This window comes from Anguilla anguilla, chromosome 4 (genome assembly GCF_013347855.1).
Source record: "Anguilla anguilla isolate fAngAng1 chromosome 4, fAngAng1.pri, whole genome shotgun sequence".
Lineage (NCBI taxonomy): Eukaryota > Metazoa > Chordata > Actinopteri > Anguilliformes > Anguillidae > Anguilla > Anguilla anguilla.
The window spans coordinates 32,302,650-32,327,316 of NC_049204.1; positions in this window are offsets into that span (position 1 = coordinate 32,302,650).

A 24,667-nucleotide genomic window follows, 5' to 3' on the forward strand; every position below is an offset into this window, starting at 1 on the left:
AATCAGATTTCCGGATTTTTCATGGAAACCAATTTCACAAACTGTCATTTTCACTTTTCTTATGCTGTAGAGAGAGTGTCCAGAATTGAGAGTGCATTATACTGTACTCTACTGTTACCTTAACATGGAGGTTAAGATTGCCTAAACACTCAAAATATGAGATTTTAAGAACAGTTTTAATCAGGGGATATGGGTAGATGGAACACCCCCACAAAACACTTCAAAGAATGGAATGTGTGTTTATTCTGGACGTATTTATAAATTGGCTCAGAGAATGTAATCAAAATATGCAGAGGAAATTACAGTGACATAATAGTACATGGCCAGCAAGAAGCTCCAACTTGGAGATATGCCCAGTGTGGCAGTTTGGACATCCTACATTCAGGCATCTTAAAATCTGGCTGGTTCCCAGGTTTGGGTGCATTAGTGGATCACTATCAGAATGAGCTAGAAAGTGGTGGAGTGCAATTTGTTTCTTTATGAGTCATATATTAAAAGAAAACAAACAAACCAAAAATATAGACTATGCTCTGCTGCCTTTTTATCCTAAGGCCAGAAGGAAAAACAAATGAGATTTTCATGCTTGGCCTCACTGGACTACATCACTGATTTCTGTAATTGTTTCTTGCAATTTGCCTCATCATCACCAGGGAAATTACTCTTATAGGAGTTCTGCAGTCTTACTCTGTAGTCAAACACTATGCTAAAGGTCACTTGTATTACAGCATTGCCCAGTACCCAGCTTTTTAAAATGATTGCTGTAACTTTTTTAATTGGAATGTTGCTGTTGTACTATGCCTTTTTATCTCCTCTGATTCATGCTGCTTCCAACACTAGAACAATAGCCACAGGCCTTGATGTTCAACTTCATAATGGGGCTTCTTTGATTAAATTAATGATCTTATTAAGCATGAATCCCTATATCCTCACAGAATACAGTGACAATGAACTCACACAGTTGAATCGGTTCATGCAGTGGACCGTTAGAATACCTGGTGAGAATACAGTGGCTTGGGTTTTACACATTATCTTAGGGGGTCAGTTCCTCAGTAATAAACAAGTAGATACTGTACTTTTCCACATTGTTAGACATTACATTTACATTACATTCATTTGGCAGACGCTTTTATCCAAAGCGACGTACAAAAGTACATTTTCATGATCGTAGACAACTGCTGAACACGGGTTAGCTAAGAGACTGCACACTAGCACAACTAGTTATGCCCCTCCAAGTTACATGACATTGCATGCAAATAATTGTTCTTTGTTTATTTCATTTATTTATTTTTCAACAGGTGTAAACCAGTGGAAAATAATATGAGAGCCACCATGTTCTGATGAGAGACTCTTATTATTATTACACTGTGGTATGCTGCTCCTATAAAGTAAAGATGATAAAGTTTTATTTGCTACCACGGCACTGTCATTTTTGTGATTGGTACAGTGATATGACACTCATGACAAGGTGGATTTGCATGTGGTATCAGTAAGCTGTCACAGTGAAAAAACAGAACTCATTATGGACATGGTAATTGTGATATGTCATGGTGAATGTAATGCAGATCGTTCTATAACAAGAGTGTCATAGTTATGGATACACATGACAGCTTATGACAGGTATTATGTGATGGTAATTACACTTTATGGCATATGGATTGAGACTAATAAAGTATAATGTGTTCTTGAACACTTTAAAAGTTGGGTGGCTTTTAAAGTGGCTTGTGTTGCTATAGAACAACTGTATTTGAAGCACCTGTGGAAAATTCTGTGTTTCTTTTGGACAGGTGTCTGTTATTCTGTTTATACACAGATGATTGGAATAGTGATGAACCAAGGCAAATTCTCTGTAACATTCTAGTAGAAAAATACATAAATTTACTATATACATTTGTTTAATCAGAGTTTGAACATTACGACAACAGGACATACAGTTCTAGTGCACATCGGTAGTCCCATTATAAGGCTACAAATGCAGAATACATTCATGTGTGCACACACGCACACATACATCCAAACATACACAGAGCTAATAAATTATTTCATGATCAAGCTGAAAACTGGTTATATGCTAAGGCTAACCAAAACATATTTTTTTCTTAGAGATTGAGGAAAGTAGTTTGGGCCTCAACCAACTGATGAGTTCAACAATTCAATTTAAAGCCATTAGTAATTCTCTACCTTGCTTAAAAATATGTGTTATACAATTTTATAAATAAACTTCCAGATAAACAAACATCAGAATGTTGATAGTTCTAATGTTGGAAATCTTTTCTTTTTTTTGACCCTGAGGTGAACTCAGCGGCCAGATAAACCTTCTCCATTAATTGATAAACTAAAACATTGGAATCATTTAGTGCAACTGGCAATGCTAATTTGATTATAAAGTGAATGATGTCACAGTTAATAGATTACAATGCCATGAAAAAGTATGTGCCCCTTCCTGGTTTCCTCTATTATTGCAGATTTGTTATACTGAATGGTTTCAGTTCTTTAGACAAAATGTAATATTAGACAAAGGGAACCTGAATAAACACAAAGCACATCTAAAAAATTATTTCATTTATTTAATGAAAAAAGTTATCATACACCCATATCACCCATGTGAAAAAGTAATATCCCCCTTCATTACTCATTCAACCAATTAACCAAATTTAATTGATCATTTGTTTCTGCTGATTAAACACAGCCAGACTTGATGGAAGCCAGCCCTTACGAATGTAAACCTCAGTCATATTGAACCTTACCATCAGAGTGATGTAGTCACCACTAAGTTTCTACAAGCACACCATGACAAAGGGAACTTAAGAAGAGATGAGAATGAAAATGTAAAAAAAGAAAAAATAAATAATAATATATGAGTCTGGAAATGGTTACGAAGCCATTTCTAAGGCTCTGGGACTTCAATGAACCAGTTGTGAGAGCCATTATCTTCAAATGGAGAACACTTGGAACAGTGGTGAATCTTCCCAGGAGTGGTCGGCCTGCCAAAATCTCTCCAAGGGTGCAGTGACAACAGGAAGTCACAAAGGATTCCAGAAAACATGCAGGTTAGGCTACTTGTGGGGGATTTCACAAGGCGCTACTGTAGAAGAGCATATGTACTCAGTCCCCCATATAAATAAAGTTAACAAATAAATAAGAAAGAGACTTGTCTCACATTTGCAAAAAAGCACCCAAATTATCCCTAAGATAATTTTGGGACAATGTTCTATGGACAGATTAAATACAAGTGGAACTTTTTGGATGACACAAGTCCCATTATGGCTGCTGTAAAGAAAATACAGAATTTCACAGGAATATATCATAGCAACACTGAAACATAGTGATAGTAGTTTGATGGTGTGGGGATGCTTTGCTGGACAACTTGCCATTATTGAAGGAACCATGTATCAGAAAGTTCTTTAGGAGAATGCCCGGTCATCTGTCAATGAGCTGAAGCTGAAGCATAATTGGGATATGCATCAAGACAATGATCCAAAACACAAAAGCAGTCCACATCTGAATGGCTAAAAATAAACAAAATTAAAGTTTTGGAGTGACCTAGTCAAAGTCCTGACTTGAATCTCATAGAGATACTGTGGCAAGACTTGAAATAAGCAGTTCATGCTCACAAGAGTGAGCTAAAATTCCTCCACAGTGATGTTAAAGGCTGATAGTGAATTTTGGAAGTGTTTGTTTGGAGTTATTGCTGCTAAAGTTGTTGCAACCAGTTAAGTATAAGAGAGCAATTACTTTTTCACATGAGTAATGTGGGTGTTTGATGAGCTTTTTCATAAAGTAAATCATTTTAAAAATGTGTTTTGTGTTTACTCAGGTTCCCTTCAAATATTACCTTTTGTCTAAAGATCTGAAACCATTGCGTGTGACAAATATATGCAGTGATAGAGGACATCTGGAAGGCAGCAAATATTTTTTTGACGGCAACGTAGAACACATGACATAATTCAGCGAGACACACATTACACAGCCCCTTGCTGCATTTTAACTGCATCTTTTACACCTGTCAATAATCTGTACTTTGTGAATGGACTTCCCTAAAGGGCAAGATAACTGACATCTTCAGATATGACTCTGATGAAGATGCAGTAGTGTCAAAAACATCTGTTTTATTTTGCACTATTAAAGGGCTCATATTGCATCCATGTGCTCCAGACTTTTCCCTTTTATAACTGACATCTTCTGTGAAGATAAAATGTCATGTCAAGGCACTCATCAAAGCATTCAATATGATAATTCTTTCATAGTCTTTCAAAAAGCAGGGAAAATTAAAGAGCAAAGTACCGACATCTCTTCAGCGCAGATTTAGTTTTGCCAGTGCTTGTGTTTGGCTGTTGTTTTACTGTCATTTTGATTTAAGTTGTGATAAATAAATAAATAAATAAATAAATAAATAAATAACCTTTTTTTCTTTTCCCTCAAAACAATGTAATGTGGAGGCCATGTCAGCAAGACCTGAGATTTGCATGTAATTTCTGCTGTTTTGTGAAACACATTTTGAATATAATTAAAAATGCACATTATGTTATCTGTCATTTGTGTGACATATCCAAAGGCCCGTGCTCGCTTCTTATTCACGGCATTGAGCTTCCTACACAGGGATTTATTGGCCTTGCAGAAAGAATTATTGCAGGCCATCTCGGATAAGTGCATGCATTAACAACAGCAGCAACAACAGCAACATAAACCTCTTTTCCTTCTGTAACTGTATTTATTGATCAGAATTCTTGTACAGAATTATGGGGTATGATTTCCTTGCAAGGGTCTGTAAAAGGACTTTAAAAAGCACAACAATGCAATTCAGTGCAAAACCTGTTTGTTGGAACATTAATTGATATTTTTAAGAGGCATGAGCAGGAAAAAAAGGACTTGCGCACCATGAATGCTCCTTTAATTCTGGTGTTTTTTATTGCTTTCACTGAGTGGGTGGAATGGAGGCCAGATCCATCATTATGGGCACAGATTGGAGCAAATGCGCAGCACAATAGCATTTCAATGGTCTGAACAATCCACCCCCGGAAACCGGAAAAACCACTTTACACAAATTATAAAAAAATAAATATGTATTAAGTATTCCATGATTATTAATTGTTGTACAATCATTTACAAAAAAAAAAACAACTTCAGTAAAAATAACAAGTATAAACTATCATTGCAAAATACATAATAATGATAGAGTTGTTTTATGCCATTTTTGTCACAATGACCAGCATATTAGTGAATTACCAATTCAAAATGAAGTACACAACATGTATTTTGTATTATCACTGGCCTGTATTCAACATCCCCCCTTACTTTTGACCTACAAATAAATGCTAGCCTTACCCCTTTTATTCACAAACTCAAACTCATTCTTACTTTTAACTATTAATAAAGGTTAAGGACAAATATTTATTGAATCCCGGCCTCTGTTATGACACAACCCATGTGTTCCCAGATTCTTCTTGGTCTGCTCATAACTTTCTACCCCATTTCAGAGGAATGTACATCTTAATATCAGGCTGCTTGCTCTGACAGTCATGACCCAATAAAGATGGTATGCCCTGTGAATTTCAAATATATATATATATATATATATATATATATATATATATAAAATATTCAGCCATACCATTTCCCTAAATTACAGTAGTGTTTGTAGTAGTAAAGTCTGAATGTGTTTATGCTCTAACCTAACCCATCCATCTTACCGTACCTATTTGTTATGTTATACTACTCTATCAGTGTTTTTTTTTTCCTCTTTCCAACCGTTGACTTCCTGCCATACAGCACCTGTCTGAAATGCATTTGAGTCACCAGTGAGGAGACAACAACATCATTTCAGTTGGGAGAGCTCAAAATGGGCTGGATTATTACGAATCAATGCATGCAAACGCATGCAAATATTTCATCTTGGCTGGGTTTCCAGTGCACTCATAAGTACATCAGAACGGCCCAGCACCTTGGAAGACTGCTGTGCAGCAAAGTAAAGGCAAGAGGCCATAATCAGTGCTGTTCCCTCATTAAGGGAAGGCAGGCAACAAGAGGAGGCTGACAGAGCACACTTCTAATGGGACAAGTGCAAAAAATCTTTGCTTGTCGTAAGCTTGGCTACTTTCACCAGCCTAATTCGGAGATAGATTTATTAAGTGTCAGTCTAAATAATTATATTCCCATTGCAAATGCATTAGCGTTTGAGAGGATAAACGCAAATAGTGGTTCACAAATAAATGTTTAAGAAACGCAAATGATGCCGTACGACTTCAGTTTCTGTCTACCTACCTAAGTGAGAGGTGAATGAATGCCATTTTGCAATAATAATAATAATGATAATATGGGCACTAATAAGACTACAATTATGACTAATGATAACAATAATAATCATCATCAAAAAGAAAGGACAGGCCTTCCAAAGTTTGTGCTATCCTTGCATCGTCAATCCTAGCTAGCCGGGTAGTTCAATAAATAAATAAAAAATCTGTATGAATGTTTTACCATTCAACTCATCATAAGTTATATCTTTCCATTTTCAAGAAATACACAGTTCAGTGTTGGGCGAAGGGTTATGGTTGGCTGTAAGGTTCTTGAAAAGTTTGCCATATTTTATTCTGTCACCTTTCCTGCATTAAGGAGAACAAGAAACCCTCAAAAGCTGTAGTTGCATCTGTGATTTAATATTTGTGCTTTCTCCCTTGGCAGCTGTGGTGTGTGCTTAATGCCTTCAATTATTTATAAAATAAAGCCATATGTTATAATTACTTGAAAATAAATGAATATTTCATGCATCGGTTTGTTTATCTGGATTAAAGTAGCTACAATGCTGCAGTTCCAGCCATTAATCACAATGACAATTGATCTTAATCAAAATATTTTAACTATCTTCTTTATTTTTTTCCCTTTGCTTTCCTACATCTCAGATTTGCCATTAGTTTTCAATCTAAAAGATTTTACCTTCAAACAGAAGGATCATAAAACAGTGTGTTGTCTGATTCTTGGTCCCTGTAGATGATGATTTTTTAGTTCCTGTGGCATTAATGCACACTTTATGTTTATAATTATATAGTGTTAGACAGTCACATCTCCCAGGGACATTTTTAATGGCAGTAAATGAGATAATATGTGGGAGAAAGGGCTTATCTTGCCCCTGTGCTATAACTGGTGCTCCTCTCCATTACCTATAAAGCTCTCCTGGGGGTATCCTCTGCTTACTTAACAATCTCACAATCTTACACTTTACAATCTCACAGAAAAACCCAGCATGCTTAAAGCGTAATTCCATTTCCATGAGCAAACCCTCATGTGTTTTGATAAATATACAGTGAGCTCCATAATGTTTGGGACAAAGTTTCTTGATTTAGCTTTAGAAAACTGTTCTCTACAGTTTTATATTTGTAATCCAACAATTCATATATTGTCAAAGTGCAGATGCTCAGCTGTTATTAAAGGTTTTATACAATTTTTTGTTTCACCATGTAGAAATTACAGCACTTTTTTACACAGTGTCCCTCTATTTCAAGGCATGATAATGTTTGGGACAAATGCAAGTGTGGTATAAGATACTGTAGCTTTCAGTTTATAGTTTTGATTCTAGCCTTTTGATTGCCTTTGGAGTCTGTTATTGTTGTTTGTCAACTTGAGGACCAGGATTGTGCCAATGAAAGACAAGGAATTATGGGTAATGTAAAGATTCATATATTAAACATTTTGTTTCACAAAAAAGGTAGCCACTGGGTCTAGACAACATTGCATCAATGAGCCATAAATACCTAACAAGGATCAGTGCTAAGAGCTGTTGCTCTACATACTAACTTAAAAATTAGTCAAATTTCACTTCCTCCTTTTAAAGAAGCACCAGGGTGGAACAAATTGAAACATCTTTGCCAAAATATTCACCCTCAACAGTACTTCATAATAGTCTATTTAGTTAATAAAGCCCACTGAACTATGGGAAGACAACATATCATTTTCCCTCCCATTTAACAAAGAGGCCACATTTGAAGACCTTTCTTCTTTTGATCTAATGTTAATGCCTTCAGTATGATAGAAAATTCGGTGGCGACTAATTTAAGTTTTAGAAGTGTAAAAAGTTTATGCGCACAAGGTTCAGATAAGGATATTTTAATTGTGGACCTCTCTTATGTTTGAGCGTAAGTGTTGTTCATGCGGGATATGTTGTGGTGGGATGCTTTTTGGTTGTGTGTAGGTGAAGCCTTCCTGATTTTCTCCACATTGCTCCCAGGTTAACTCACTTGTGCTCAGCTGCATATCCTCTCTGCCACTTTGTTGCCCCACAATGCCCAGTATTAATTTTAAATTATTTCACTGGGCATCATTAGTAAAATAGTTTCATGGGTCTTTGGAAAACAATTTTTGACTGCATGTGTCTCTTATTCAAGACGTTTGGGAAACAGTCTATAAGTTCACCAGAGCCAACAATGGCTGTGGAAATTACGGTTTACACTTTCTTTTAATTTTATACAACCCAATTTTGCATATATTGCATTCATAAAGGAATTATTATAGTTATCTTGTGGGCATACCCAAGCATAGAAGACTCAGAGAGAAGTATATGAAAGTAGTAAAAAAGTTACATTGACACAAACTAAAATTATTCACAGCGTGTCCAGAAATTCAAATGCAATCAAAAGGAAAGAAAAAGAGAAAATGAAAAAACCAATAATGAAAAAAATGGCATCATACTCTTGATTCTACCCTTGCAGCTGAAGCACTTGTGCATCATCTGAGGTCAAAAATACAGGACTACCCATACCTTTATTGCCATGGAGTATTTCATTTTTCCCCATCTCTTTAAAAACACAGTCAGGATTTATTATTGAATGAAAAATTTCAAACCCTGCAATTTAGGTAGGTATTGCCATACTTTTAAATAAATAAGTCAAAGCTGCACAATAATACCTAGGCATTATTTCATTAATTAATCTTGCTGCAGTGTATCTGCTTCTACTTCACCTCTTCTACTTATTCTCTTGTAAGATCCTACATGTTCTACAATTACAGGACATAAGTAGAATCATATGTCAGTGTCCGTGCCAGTTTTGATGTCTCTGGGAAACCATGCTAAAGTTATATAAACCTATAGAACAGGTATGCAACTGTTGCAACATATTGAACAAAAGATGAAGGGTTGAAAGGAAAATATATTTTTTAAGCTGCTGTTCACATGTCTGCACATCTGGAAAACAACAAATGATGAACTATGATACCAGTTTAAACACAACCATATTCCTTCTCCGAACGGGCATGGTACAGGCCAGCCCACCAGGTGAGTAAGACTTTTAATGATCCACTTGTTTTTGTTGTGTGGATGTCCTTGTAGGGACATGAAACAACTTAGTTGGGAAATGACAAACATGCATATATTTACCCTGTACTCACAGAGTTGACTATAGCTGCAAAATCCTATGCTAACACATTTCAAATATGGGTATATATGTGTAGAAATACGTGTGGTTATTTAGTGGTTCATCACAGCAGTAATAGAGCTAAATGCTCCTAATAGCTGTCAATGTGTATATATGGCAATATATATTCACTGCATTCGTTTTTGAAAGCTAAAATTTTATTTACATGTTGACCATAATCTTGGACCCCATTTGGGGGCTATTCCTTTGAGTGTTACCTTTATCTATACAGCAATTCTAATATGTGTATTGAACTATTAAATACATGGACATGTATTATGGAATATTTTTATTACTTGTGGGTAGGTATTGTCAGGATTGTATCGATACCAATATTGATACTGTTTATTGTCACTGATACTTATTGATACTCTTATTGATACTACTCTCTATAATTTGGTGCATAAAGAGTCATGTTCTGAAATGATTTAAAAGTTATTGTATTGGTATTTTTGCCAGCCTACATAACCTCAGTTCTTGAGGTTCTCACAAGCTAACACATGTATCCCTAGAAGTGGGATGGTAATTGGGGTTCAGGGATATGGTCACATCGCTACAGTGGAAAAAAAAATATTAACAACCAGACATAATACAAAATTAGTTCTCCGTTTGTCAGAACAGGGTTGAACCAGCTCATATTACATTCACACTTAGTCCAGTTTTGTGTTTCCCCTACATGGAGGCACCACTGCTGAATTCATGCTAGATTTTTTGAAAGCTATGCTCTGAGCATAAAATGGCTAATTTGGCGCAGAATAGGGATGTTCCATGGTGAATGGGGGCCTGTTTAAAAATTCTATCATGAGACCCCTGCCTGTCCTTTCCCAGCTACCCACCGCTAGTAGAGCAGCTAGTTGTCCTCTGTGGAGGGGTGGTGTGGTTAGGGCACCATCTGCAAGCAGAGTGGGAGCAGTTTAGCTGGCTTGCAACCACAGCTGTTATCAACTACAATGATTGGTAGCACTTTATCTGTTCTGCCTGCAGTGAGACCAGGGCACGAGAATAAGAGATGTAACTCCAGGAGGACTTTGACACTTGACACTTTACACTTTGCCTTTGACTAAGTGATGGTTACTGATAATCACCGGGTGAGCCCTGACACTGCATTAGCTCACCCTTATTTTGCTGTCATTAAAGATATAGGCTATACCGAGTGAACCTCAAACTGGAGAGGAAATCACCCAAATGTTGGTACCAAAGATCCGCCGGGAAATACTTTTCCAGGCGTCTCAACATAATTCGATGCCTGGTCACCTGGGTGTTGATAAGACACTGAGTAGGTTAATGGCCTGATTCTATTGGGGCATTCAGTGAAAAGTACAAAGGTGGTGTGCATCTTGTCCCGAGTGTGAATTAGTTAAGCTCGCAGCCACTCCAAACTTGCCGTTGTGCCCATTAACATTAATGGAGGTCCCGTTTGAACAGCTGCGGCTCTTTTATTAATGTGTCGCTCTTTCTTTTTAAGGTGTGTACCCACTACAAGCTATCAGCCACTGTTTTCTAATTACCCAAGTACTCTGAATGTAACAGCTGAATGCCGAGTCATGGTCTGTGATTGTTTATAGAACAGTGCGGCTACCGCCCCTCGCCCGTGCGAGTTGACTACAGTGAAGCAAGAGTGAGCTGAATGAAATGAGTATGAAATCTCCTTGTGATGCATAAGGGTTTTTATATTGCATGAAGAAATAACTGCGCATTTGTATGTTTTTTTTTATAGTAGCATTTCAGTGCGCCACCACGCTGCGCCCTTGGGAGCTGAGTGTACCCCTCACGTCCTTGCCTGCGGCTCTTCGCTTTGGTGTGTCGGTGGGGGAGATTTTCCTACACAAATGCGGTGCTGTAGTGTTACTTTGATTGGTGCACATCTATCCATTTGAGTTGCAGTGGTAATTTGGTTTCCCCCTTATTGTTTTATTCTGCTGTGCGGTATAGATCTTTTCCTTGCTTCTCTGTCCACGTCACTATCTCTTCCTCAGGCACTCGTAGTGGAGGCAGGGCTTGGCGGCGAGAAGGTCACGTGGTTCCTGGGTGCAGACGGTGTGGTAGCCCATGGTTGTTTTAAAATTAGGAGATAACAAACTGAAATATCTTGTGTCCCTTGTAAAACAAATATTGTAATAAAGATAATTTTGTACTTTTCTAAACTCATGTCTCATCTGGTAATTGAACTTGCATCGTGGGTTACCTAACATTGGTGGTTTTAGAGTTGAGTTCCTTCTCTTCATTGAACATAAGGTGGCATAGTTGATGTAGAGCATAATTCCCTAGTGGTCTATCCAGGTCACCACAATGTTAGCCTTTATTGATCGCCGTACACGGTTCATGTATAGTAGCTAGCACAATCTGACAGCACTAACCCATAAAATGTACTGCACATGGTACTTGCTCAATCGAACTGTATATGTGAAAAACTTTCGCTTACAGTGAGCGCCACTGAAACTTTCTGTCACACCCTCAATAAATGGCAAAACTCCCAGTAGAACATTGAATTAAATCTTTTAACATTATATATTTTCTGAAACGTTATCGATTCCGCTTGGCCACAGTGAGTGCAACTACGTGACCTGACCGTATAGTTTCTATGTACATTCCGTCAAAAGGATTCAGCCTTGTTTGCTACCTAAACTTCACAGCATAGTCATTGTCGTTATCATGCTTGTAGCATGAAGTGTCTCTTTTCAAAATACATTTCAACCATTCACAAATGACCTGGGACTTTAAAGTTAAAAGGCGGTATCAAATCTCCAGTGAAAATATTGCCCTGGCTGTATCAGTCAGAATTAAAGTTGCGCCGTGGGTCTGGACGGTTTCACGCTTGTTTGTTCTACTTGCAGCCATTATTAAAGCCGTTATTGCATATCATTTCAGGAGTTAAAGTAAAAAAAAAAAATAATAAAAGAAGTAGAATAGTGCACGAATACATGCCCCAGCCTTGTAGCCATTTAATGATGCTTAGAATGTACTGCTAAAGAGCAACGTTTTGCAGGAGCGATCTGTGTTCTAATCTCTCTTTGGGGTGGAGAGTTGCACTGCTGTTCTGCCTTTGAGCGAGGCCGAAGCGTCACCAATTCATCTCAACAACAACATCACTTATCGGCACTCGGTCCCCACAAAGAAGCAGCTCCCATATATCGTAGCTCTGGATGTCTTCCAATGCAACCCCAGCAATACTGGGCAACACTTTTTTTTGCAATAAACTCATTATTTTTATAAAATGAAAAATCATATCAGATGACTGCCAAACTACTTCTGCCGGGAATGAGGATGTACACCCAACAGTATTTACTTATTCATTTCTTTTTTACATTTATATTTTTTTCTTTCACTTGCAGTGCACTGACTGTGTGTTTAAAATGTATGAAGAGAGATCAATTCTCTTTCTTTGTACCAAGAGAGTGGCGTGTAGGAAAAGGTTTCTCAGACTTCAAAGCTATATACAACATCTAAATACAATTTAATAATCTCACCTAAATATTAATGTTGATTTTGTGAATACTGCCTAAGTTTAAAACATTTATTTGATAACATATTGCCGTGCAGTTTGTTGAAATGTGAGGCAAAGTCTTGTCTCAGCCTAGATAGCCCATAGAGGATAGGACTGCTGACACAGCAGCTGGTCCTGGCAGCTGTAAATTGTAAGAAACCTAGACAGTTTCACAAAAGACAATCAATTTGAAGACCTCCCTCTTACACATATAGGCAGTCACATTTTATCCTCTCTCTCTCTCTCTCTCTCTCTCTCTCTCTCTCTCTCTCTCTCACTCACACATACACACACACACACAGATTGCACTCTCCTTTACAATTCTCAGCATTCCCAATTAAAGAGAGAAAAAAATCTCCCAGTACATGACTGCATGTGAGTGGGGGCATTATCAAGAATATATCAAAATATGTTTTTTATAAGAATGCAGTAATTTTCTGAAAATGTAGATGAATTTTCTAGAAATATCTGGAACATCCTCTGTTGTCAGAAAGTACATTTTCATTATAGGGAACACTCAGCTCTCTTGCAGCTCACTTTGAACTCTGGAATAAATGAAAAACAATACAGCCATTTACTTCAGAGAGGATGCAGTTTTGGTAGTTTTTCTGGGAAATGTTAGCAACTCCATCACAACCATGCTCCCCACTGCCTGCGGAAAGCATTGAGAACCCATGTTCTCATAATAAGTCGATGGAGAATGTGGGATTTCTTTTTTTTTTCTGATGTACCGCATGCAACTGGATTTCATTCTACTAGCAATAGCTGCAATATAAAAATGAATGCATCATATTGGGCTGCATGATAGTTTAAGTAGGCATGATACAAGTATTAGGTGACAATAAATAGAAATGAACGTATCTCTCTATGTCTTCCTGAGCTACTGTTCTTCTTGTTTACATCTGGGCCAGTTAACAGAGGTTGTACACAACATTCTTAACATATAAGGAAAGCCATGGTGTGATATATTCACTGGCTGTGACCAGACTCAACTTCAGTTGTTTGTTTATTTTTTTATTTTTTACATGCAAATCATATGAAGGTGGACTATCAGACCAAGTTACTTCATCTGAGGAGACAGAGCAATGGTGTCACCATTTCTATTTGTTTTGGACAAGAATGCAGACCGGGAGAAATGCTGCTAAAATCCTGATAACGTGTAATTATCATCAACACATTTCTGTCTGTGCTGAAGATGGTATCCTGTAAAGCATGCCATGTAATCATAAATGACAGAAAAAAGGAGAACAACATTAAATATCCTTTCATCTTGAAATGCTGAGACATTTTGGTGATGGCATTTCAATTTCACCATGGACACTTGACTTGCCAGCATGACAAAAAGGATTGTACCCAGCAGTATTCACTAGACTTACAATCCAATTCGCTTGCGCTTTTTTATTTGTGGCTTTTAAATTTGCATCAAAGTGGCTCACCCAGCTCTGCAGCGAGCCAATGCCGTTGTGTATCATCTGATTGTAATAGCCCAGCAATCTGGCTTTTCTGCATGAGTCCTTTTAACAAATGAAAGGCACTTTGTCTGTGTATTTGTTGTGTTCTCAATCTCTGTTTCTCCACTGCTCTGTTTCATTTAGTTGGCTTGTTAAATTTTGCAGAGGAAAAAAAAATTTCATATGGTTGCGTCAAGCAGATTTTGTACTGGGACTATGCAATACAGCCTGGGGAGTTGTACTGTCAATATGTCTTGAGTGAAGAAAGGGCTAAACCTTGTAAAAATGAACCCCGCTCCTACATTATAAGAGCAATTATGGGCTAAAATTACTTGATTTATGTTACGGTGATTAAAAAATCACTGACTTCTCCTTTGCATACAGACAGGAGGGGAATGGGGTAAAAACAACATTTCTCCTCTCTTCCTCAGTTTACTGCAATTCAGACAACAGCGCACTTGTGGTTTAATCTGCTTCATTCCAATTGGCTCACTGGATGAATATTTGACCTTTGACATGAAAATGCGTGGAACAAATTCAATAGGTTTTTTTTTTTTTAAGTTGCCTAGTTTTGCAGTCCTCAGAGGAGCTAATTACAATAGCAGAAATGGGAAACTGGTGAGAATTCCACCTTTCAGTCTGAATTTCTCTGTGTACACAGACACCTGCCTAGGGAATAAAATGTTTGTTTTACAAACAAAATTAGGAAAGAAGATACTAAATATAGATCACACGGTTTTACTATTATTATCTTGATAACTGAGGGATTTCCTTTGCACTGGGATGTGGACATGTACAGCATAATGATAGAAACAATACAGTAGTACAGTGTGTTAGCTATGCAAGGTTGCGGGTAATAACCAGGAGACCCCTTTTTTGAAGATCAATTATGATTTTTAAGTTAAATTATGTCACTACCCAGAATACTTTTAAGGTCCATTGGAGCATGAAATAAGGCTTGCACAGAAAAAGAACACTGCATAAGGAACCTCAATGTTACCCTGCTGTGTCTGGACACAGAGAAAAATGTCATAATGAAGTACAGACGTTGAATTATTTTCGAATCCCTTTAATTTAATCCATCCCACAGGGAACAGGCTACAGATTACAGGTGGGCAAGTCAATTTTGTTCATTCTTTCTTCTGAACCTGGCTTGTGCTTTCATCTTTTCAGCCACATTCAGAGCGTCAATCTGATTATGGGACTGCGCGATAATCGCCTTGTAACAGTGCAAGGGTTTTACAGGAAATGCTATGTTTGCCAGCTGTGCAGGAAGTGGAAGCCATATTCATTATTCATATTAATATTCATATTCATATCATAATAATGCCCGTGGCATCTCTTTGTTCAGGTTGTGCAGCTGAGGAAACTTCACCATTTTTGCAATAACAGTAACAGTAGCACAGCAACCAAAAGGCTCCTGGAACTTGTTCCTCAAACACAAGTGGCAGAGGGGAGTCCTGGAGAGCTGCTGTGTCTGTTGGTTTTTAGTGCGGCTCCGTATTCAGGTGATTTGCAAGTCATTGTCTAAAGCATTCACGCACAAGGCTTAAATTGGCGGCTGGGTGAAACATGTAGTCCACCAGATCTTAAGTTTGACACCCATGCTCTAAGATGTGCTACACAGTAAAACATGGGCCTAAATACTTTGTAATGCCTTCATGGTTTGTTAAAGAAAACATTAATGGGTCATAAAATATGATCCCGTTCACTCAGCACTATTATTATTCTTGTTAGCACATGGACATGTGGCACTAAGAAGGTTTGATTTGTAAAGATTGCTCATATATCTGATAATTGATTATACCTTGGTTTTATCTTCAACAAAATTATACCGGGTCATGATAAGGGGAAGTTCTTGCTTTAGAACTTCTGTATGAATGCACTGGGAACTAAAATGGCTGTAGCTCTGGAAGTGATGTGAAAATTGGGGGTTGAGGTTTGTTTCCCCCCTTCACTGTGAGGCACTTTGACATTGTGAAACATATTACATAAATGCATTCCATTATTATTACTATCATCATTAATAAAATACACCAATTTTAAGTATTTTAATTTTTTATTGACTGGAATTATTTATATTTACACAGCCTTATTATTTTAAATTGACAAAGCATTTTGTTACTATAAATCTTAATTTTAATCTTAATGAATCTTAATCTCATTAATTAAAACATTCATATTTTTAAACAATGTTTATAAGTTGTAATTTCTTCCATATTCAAACCATTCTGTTGATTGTTTAGTCCATAACTAAAGTTTGTATCTGAGGTTCTACAGCATATTGAGTTTTTAGTTATTTTAATGAAAGTATGACTAATTTCCTTTTAATTCCTTTTAATAAACATTTTGCAGCAGTGGTGTTACTTCTGTTTTCTTGACATTTCAATGAAAGGCCAGTCTGTAAATCTGAGATTCATATATCTGATCAACAATATTATTTCTTGATGGCATTTCCGCAGACATATGTAATGATCGCTAATAATACAAAGGTAATTTGAGGTAATAAGGTTTCCTTTTCCCCTCTGTAAAGTGCTTATTTGCCTTGTGAACCATATTACAGTGAGAGAAGTTCCCATCTTGTTTATAATTGCCAAAACGTGTATTAATTCTCACAATTTCTTTTTCTTGAGAAATAGGTTGAGAATTGCTGATGTAGTCACTGTGTTCGTGTGCCAGCTGTCTTGTACACTGTCTGTGAACATTTGATTTTTTTCTAATGTTTCCATGAGTCAGCCTTGACATCCACACGAAGATAGTCAGTTCACCCAATCAGCGCCTTCTGTCCAGCATGATGAATGCCACTCTTTCAGGAAGGGAAGCTTCATCTAATATCTACAGTATCAGTAACTTGCAAAAATCCTGATAGCTTGCACATAGCTCTATTGCCTTGATCCCCTGGGGAACCACACAATTTTTCATGCCCCCTGTATAAGAGCTGGAGTGTTCATAAGCCAGTGGAGGCCAGGTTGGCTATATTTGTCTTGGCGCAAACAGAACAGAGCACAAATATTCTCGATAATTTTGACCTCTGGAAGGATATCACTGGGTTCATGACATAGTTTGTTTGAGCCAACTGAGATAAAATTGATATTTCCCAAGCCATCAAGTTTTGTAGCACCACTGATTCCTACCGAAGAAGGGGGTAGAAATATGTTTAAACTATAAAATAACATTTTTCTTTAACTATAAAAAAACAATGAGGTTCCCTGCTCAGTTCTTAAAGCTGGAGGTCTGAAGCCCAGTAAGGCCTTTGCTTATTTGAAACCCAAATCAGTGTCCCATTTTATTTATTTATTTATTTGCAGATTATCACCCTCAGAAGATATAAAAGGCTCTAAGAAAGGAAAATAAAAAGACCAAATGAAACAAACTAAAAGTGCTATGCCAGTCAAAGTCTTGAAATAAGCTCCTTGTGGGAAGTTAATTGCTCATTTCTCTTGGCTCTTGGCTGAATACCAGTCAATAAAAGTCTTAGAACCTGTTAGCCTTTGAACTGTTTAACACAAATCACCCCCCCCCCCCCCGCCCCCGACACCATTACCAATAGTGTCAACAATATTTGTCAGTTTAAAACAATTGGCAATGTTTTCTATGAAGGCATCCATCCAGGGATGCAAAGCTATTGATACCCTGTGTGGTCAGCCTGGAATTCTGCAAAGCTAACAGCTCACAAGTGCTCGCCATTTTAAAGAAATATTAAACAGACCCAACTTAAGTCATTTGTCTCCTCCCTCTGCCCAGTGCATCCTGAATGCCTTCCAAGGTGACCGGTGATCATTGGATACTGAGTGTAATTAGGTGCTGCAACAAATGGCTTGAATACCAGCGCCTTAAAAGGTATTACCCGGCTCAGTGCTCTCAAGCGACGTATCCCAATGATTACATTTTTTTTGTTATGCGAATGCTTTATGCAAAGGTTTTTCCCTTTTATGCATCTCTACACATGTCCCCTGCAGTCCAAACTCAAATCAATTTTCACATTTCACAAAAGAATAGTTTTGCCCTGCAAATTGTTCCTGCAATTCAAAATCCTTGAAGTAAGACCTTCAATAGGCTTTTATTGCTATAGAGTTATGATATAATTCTAAACACACACACACACACACATGAATAGATCCAGTGGGGCGTTTCTGTGTGAACATTCAATGATGATGTACTTTGGAAATTAAAGAAAAGTTATTTGTATCACTTTTCTGTTCATAGGCTGGACTGAAATAAAATGGGTAATAACCTCACCTTGCTCCCATTTGTGCCATAGCTCCACCAGTGCAACATCTCAGTTTAAGGCCCCAGTCGATCAACACGTAATGTGCAACAAAGAAAGGGGTAATAAAATCGCTTTGTGGGGGGGGGGCTGTTGGGGGAGGAGGGGGAGCAGCAGAGTTGGGTAGGTGGGGGGAAGCCCTGTCGGGCATCGCTATCTCTTTATCAGCAGAGGGGCAGGAAGCTTATGGAGAAAATTTAATTCTTTGTTGGAGTCAGAACCCAAGGGTTCTGGGAGATTCACAGCCTAGCGTTCAGCTGTACCAGGCTGTCAAGGAGTATGAGTCAGGTGTTTTAGAAGAATCAGATCACATTAGCAGGTGGGGTCCAGGGGGACTGGGCTTGGAGAGGCTAGATTCCTGGCCTGGGGCTTCAGTAGCAGTTGTTTATCCTGAATACAGAAATGCCAATTTGGAAATGGCAAAATGGCAGAAGCGGAAAACTGAAGGGTAAACCGTTTAAATGAAGCAGACAACCCAGTCAGTTTGGAAATCCAGGGAATGCTGTTTTATTTATTTTGTTTTAATGATGGCGTAGCATCTAGCTGGGTGGAATACAGATTGCAGAGATGGCAAGCCTCAGCTGAGCATATGGAGAAACAGAGAATGGAGCTGTCAAACTCTGAGGTTAAGAGGAAGTAAGCATCTGAAATCAGTGCCGGCCTTATCATAATAATGATGATGTTTAAATGAATCTGTGAGCTCCAAAGGAAGCTTATTTGAAAATGATGCAGAACGTAATGACTATATTAATCATCATGATCATAATCATCCACATAATCACCACAATTATCATCTTGAAAACTGATACGATAGGACATATATACTCATAGCTGTAGTAGTACAATACTTCTACTTACATACATACATGCATTCATACATACAATTCACAGTTAAATTATATAAAAATGTATTTGAAGCTAAAATATTTTCCAAAAAAGAAAGCTTCTTGCCCAGCATAGTATTGTCTCAAAGTTGTTTAAATTTAATCTTTGGGTGTTTTGGCAATTCACCATTTGCTCCACTTTTTCTTGTTACCGCATAATAGATATAGTAATTTTCCTTTAACCTCCAAGCCCTCTCTGCCAAAACACTTTTAAATACCTTTGCTTCCATTCTTCTTGTGCCGTACAGTTAAGCCCAAAGGACAAATGGCCCAATCTGCTCACAGTCATTAGCATTGTGATTGTTGCTCCTAGTGACCTAATTAAGATTAACCATGCTACTCTTACAAGGATAATTTTCTCAAAGATAAATCAAATCTGCCTTAACTTATATTTGTATTTGGATAGTAATGTCCTAAGTGGAACTGGATATTTTGAGGATTAAATCATTACGGTCTAATCTCAGAACTAAAACGACATGACATGGTAATGAGTTTGGTGGGAAGAGGGGTGTTAAAAATTTTCCTCTTTGTGTTTGCAATGTGTCATGTATTATTTTGTATGTATCAAGCAGCTGCTTGCTACAGGGAACGCAAAGAAAATAATAATTTTCTGTCATGATGTAGCTGCAGTATTGACTGTGATATGTAAAGCAGTGCACCTTGCGTGGTTTCTAGTTAATTGTCTGTAATGTCTTTGTGCTGACAGAAGTTCAGTCTAAAAATGAATTGACACATCAAGTTTCCGCAGCTCTTATCGAGTGTGCATGCCTGTGTAAATGGCTGCAATTAGTTTACCTCACATGGCTTTTCTGTCAACACAACAACTGAGCTACACCCAGTGATGTATGCGCATAAAGATAAACAGTACAACCTGAAGTAGGACAAACTCCCACAGAATGTGACATGGGGGCAACCCAGTTTCGGTGCTGTTCTTTTTTCCTGCTGTCATGGAACCCACCATTGTGCTATGTTCTTGCACCATCACTATGTCTCCTGCACCTCCATCAGTAGAACTGCAGCTGAAATGCATGCACTCTCCTGATACTTTTAGACCGATCAAACAGAGACTGCTTTCTACAGCAGAGATAGTGCCAACGAGAGTTGGCTAGCAATGTAGCCTGGACTTGACATAGCACAGTCAGGCTTAGGGCCAATAGTGACTAGGAGTCCAAGGTAATGTAAGATCATTTTTTTATATAATAAATGTTTTAATTACTTAAGTTAAATAATTTATTAAAATTATTTTAGTACCCTGTTACATGCAGTTATATACTGAGACTAGCCCAGCTTCCTTCGTGGATCATAAGCAAAATCCGAAGGTTTTTTCTTTTTTGGATTCAGCTTTTAGAATGTTGGGTAGAGCGCCGCTAAAAAGGCAGATGTACTCATGATTCCAAGGTCTTTTAGAGACTGCAGCATTCAAAATTTGAATAAAGGAGAGAAAACGGGTAGGAAGCAACAAGTCACATACCAGTAGACGGGCTATTATGAGTTTATTAGATGTCACTGCCAACACTTTGAATGCTGACCAGACAGAGGAGCATTTAAAATGAATATTTAATGTCACTGGTGGGCACTGTTCCTCAGCATTGCGATGGGAAAGTTGCTCAGTCAGTGGGATCTCTCCCAGTCTCAAGGCAGGGTTGTTAAATGGAAGCATTAAAAAGAACATTAAAATGGATGTCCAAATCAGCAGGGGAGGCCCGCTCCTGCCCACACCACAGCCTCTATCTCAGCCCCTCCCATTACCGTCCGTTCAAAGCTAGCCTACCAACAAAATCACTGCAGCGGAACTTTCTGCCTCAAGCCCCTGCGGCTTGATGTTTGGACGCTTCTTTTTGGGTGTGATCAAAAAGTTTGTTTGAAGGACTTGTTTTTGTTTGGCTTCATTGTTGCGTGCGTTGTTGAATTTTCTTAGAAGAAATTTAGTTCAAAACATGGCCAGACCTTTTTTTTTTTTTTTAACAAAAGCTGGGGGCTGTAGTTTTAACAGCTGACTCCCCAGAATCTCAGAGTCTGTCACACAGACATTGACTGGACCTCGCTGAGGACGGTAATTGGCGGTTGGCTTGGTCTCCGGAGGTTTCTGCAGATTTCAGCCCACTGTCAGAGGACTGTGGGAACCCACAATATTAATCTGCACAGTGAGCATTGTTTCAGTACAAGACTGCATCAGCGTGGTTTTCAGCCTCCTTCCTGTGACAGAAGAATCCTTAGCTAATCTGGCTTCCTGGTGCCTATTTTTTCTACCACCCCTTCAGGTATGATGGCTAACTCAAGTATCGATTCTCTTGACTTTTCGCAAACAAATTCTAGGAAAGTGGTGTGCCTAGTGGGGCCGGTCAGGGCCTTGTGTGGGTGGAATTGTTCCCAGGACAGATCTGGCCAAGGCCTTGATGGATGATTTTTAAGTGTATGAAGGAGTAGCTTTAACAATTTTAATACTCTGAGTATTACTGCAAGTGCATGTGACCGCGTATGTGTTTCAATGCATTTGTGCAATAATTTGTTTTTGTTTTGTTACATTTGCCTAGGGTATCCTGCTATTAATGTGCAAAGGAAAAACAAAGTTTAAATGCTTCATTTAATCAATTACATACATTGAAGGTCACACAGGTAATCATGGATGATTTGCATTATTAAATGATTGATAAATTGATTAAGATGACAAAGATAAACTTACGTTTATAATTTCCAGGATCTATAAACTCAGTTGTGAAAATATTTTTAGTTGCGGTTTATTGCACCTGGACCTTCCCATCCAACTACTGCTCAGATTTCTTGTTTAAATCACCATGTACATTTTAGATGAGCTGTAGTTTTAGCCAATTTGTGTTTGTTTTTGTAGATTGCTTAAGTGCTCAAACTTTCTGGGCTTCAACATTTCATGAGCACTTTGTGGGTTGATATGGGTACAAGAGGTTCTGTTTGAGTTGATCCCACTGACCTTCTCATTGGAAATATAATGCAATATGCATATTTATCCATTTTGAGCAGTGTACTGGGACTGGAGAATGAAGACCCTGTACAATTCAACTAGGTTCATTCAGTGGCAACCATGCATCTAAAAGCACTTAATAGTACTTTTCTCCAAGTGTTGTAATCCATAAACAATTATAAGGATAAATTGTGCCATTTATTTTATAGAAAATGGGTATGCTATGCCATAATTTACATACCAGCACTCACTGACATTCGCTGTTTGTATAGGCGGGTGCTACTTTGTAATTCAATAAAACAGCTAATGTGTTCCACACTCAAAGGTTGGAATAAAATCACTTTGTTTGTACAGATTGATTTTGGGATGTCGCACTACAGTCTGTAATGTACGGAAAGCCTTTTTTTTGTGTAAAATGTAATGGTAAAATGCGAGGGTAAAATCCCAGCAGCTGCTTGACCTATTCATAAGTATGAGATCTAATTGGTTTCGCTGTCTGCTCTCCTCCTGGGACAGTTTAGGCAGGGAAAGGGGAAAGTTTTTTTTTTTTTTAAACCTTACAGTACTTAAATCGTGGGTCTGAATTTCTGCGACTGCGGTAGAATATCAATGTCAGACTTTCTCAGCTAGTTATTCTCTTCTGTGTTGAGATTTGCAGCAGTCAGAGTGGATGGGTATTGAAAATTGCACGTATAACATCAAATGAAAGAGTCATACTGATCTATAAACTGAAACATCTGCTTCAATAATTTCATACTGATGTCACACACTGAGATTATTATTATTATTTCTTTTTTATTCTGCTGTATAGGTCTGGTATATATATATGTTGCCCATTGTATAATGTCCTCATGCAGCAGTCATCACCCTTCAAACCTAAAGCTAAAAATAGAATAATTACAAAACAAACAACTATTTAACAGATTTCAAATGTCCCTGACCTTGTATATTTACATTTTCACAAGGTAGAAAAGCACATGATGTATGATATTTGCTCTGTATCATGATACGTATTACAGCTGCTGATATTAAAATTTGTAAACAAGGAACAGAAAGTCATTCAAACATGTCTACACTATATTAATGGTCTACGCTATACTATCAATTGAAAATACTCTGGACAAACATTACACTGACAAGGCCATTCTTGCACTGGGGAAGTACACGATTAAGTCAAAATATCAACAAAAAAAAAAAAAAACAGGAAGAATAATCTGTAACCTGTGTTACAGGATAAGGTGATAAGTTTTAAGAAATAACTTTAAAATAACAATAACATCTCTCTTGTAAATCTGCCTATTATCTGCCCAGCAGTAAGGGAACTGGGGCATCATGGCTTCCTGCTGTAGCTGGAGTGCCCTCATCCTTTTCCCTTGTTGCTGCAGGTCAGATTATCGCTTCCTAGAATCTAAATTTAACTGAGGTAGCACTTTTGACAGCAGCAGTGATTTCACTAAAATTTTATGACACAATATTGTTTTTTTAAGTCAAAACTGTTTTTGTATTTGTACTACGCAAAGCACGGGTGTATACATTCCCAGAACAAGCAAAGTTACACCTTTTATTTATGGTTGTTTTACAATGTAAGAATTTGTGTGGTAACATACAATACAAACACAGTTGCATTCTCACAATATTTAAAAGCAAATGTTGTGATTTACCAGTACCACAATATTCCATAGTCCAAATAACTTTGGATTGTTCTTTTCCTTTGTTTCAAACCCCATTGTTTTTAATGGTGAGGTCAGGGAATCCACATGTGAATGTTGTTGGGACACCCTGACTAAATATACCAATATTAAGGAACCTATGTATAATAATATCACACTATGCACCTTTGTTCAGACAGATGACTTTGTGAATTAGATGATTTTGAGAAAACAGTCAAGTGGGTCATAGGTGTGACCAGTTGCATCATTGTGGCATCATTTGGGTATGGCAAGGTGTGGCGTCTCTGCATCATGGTCATATTTACTTTTTTTACATGCTTTCATTTGAATCTATCACTTTAATGACATCATTACAGTGTCCTAAATCTCTGCTCTACCAAATGTTCTCACCAACTCTTGTGCAGGTGTTCAAATGGCTAAGGCTTGTAGCTTGGAGGAACCTTAAATGGTCATATACAGTAGAGGGAGAAACCTCAGAAAAACTAATCTTACAGTTTATTTTCTGCAGTTTTAGAAAGGCCAATGTGAGAGGTATTTAGGTGCCATTGCTTTAAGAAAACCTCATATATCCCTGA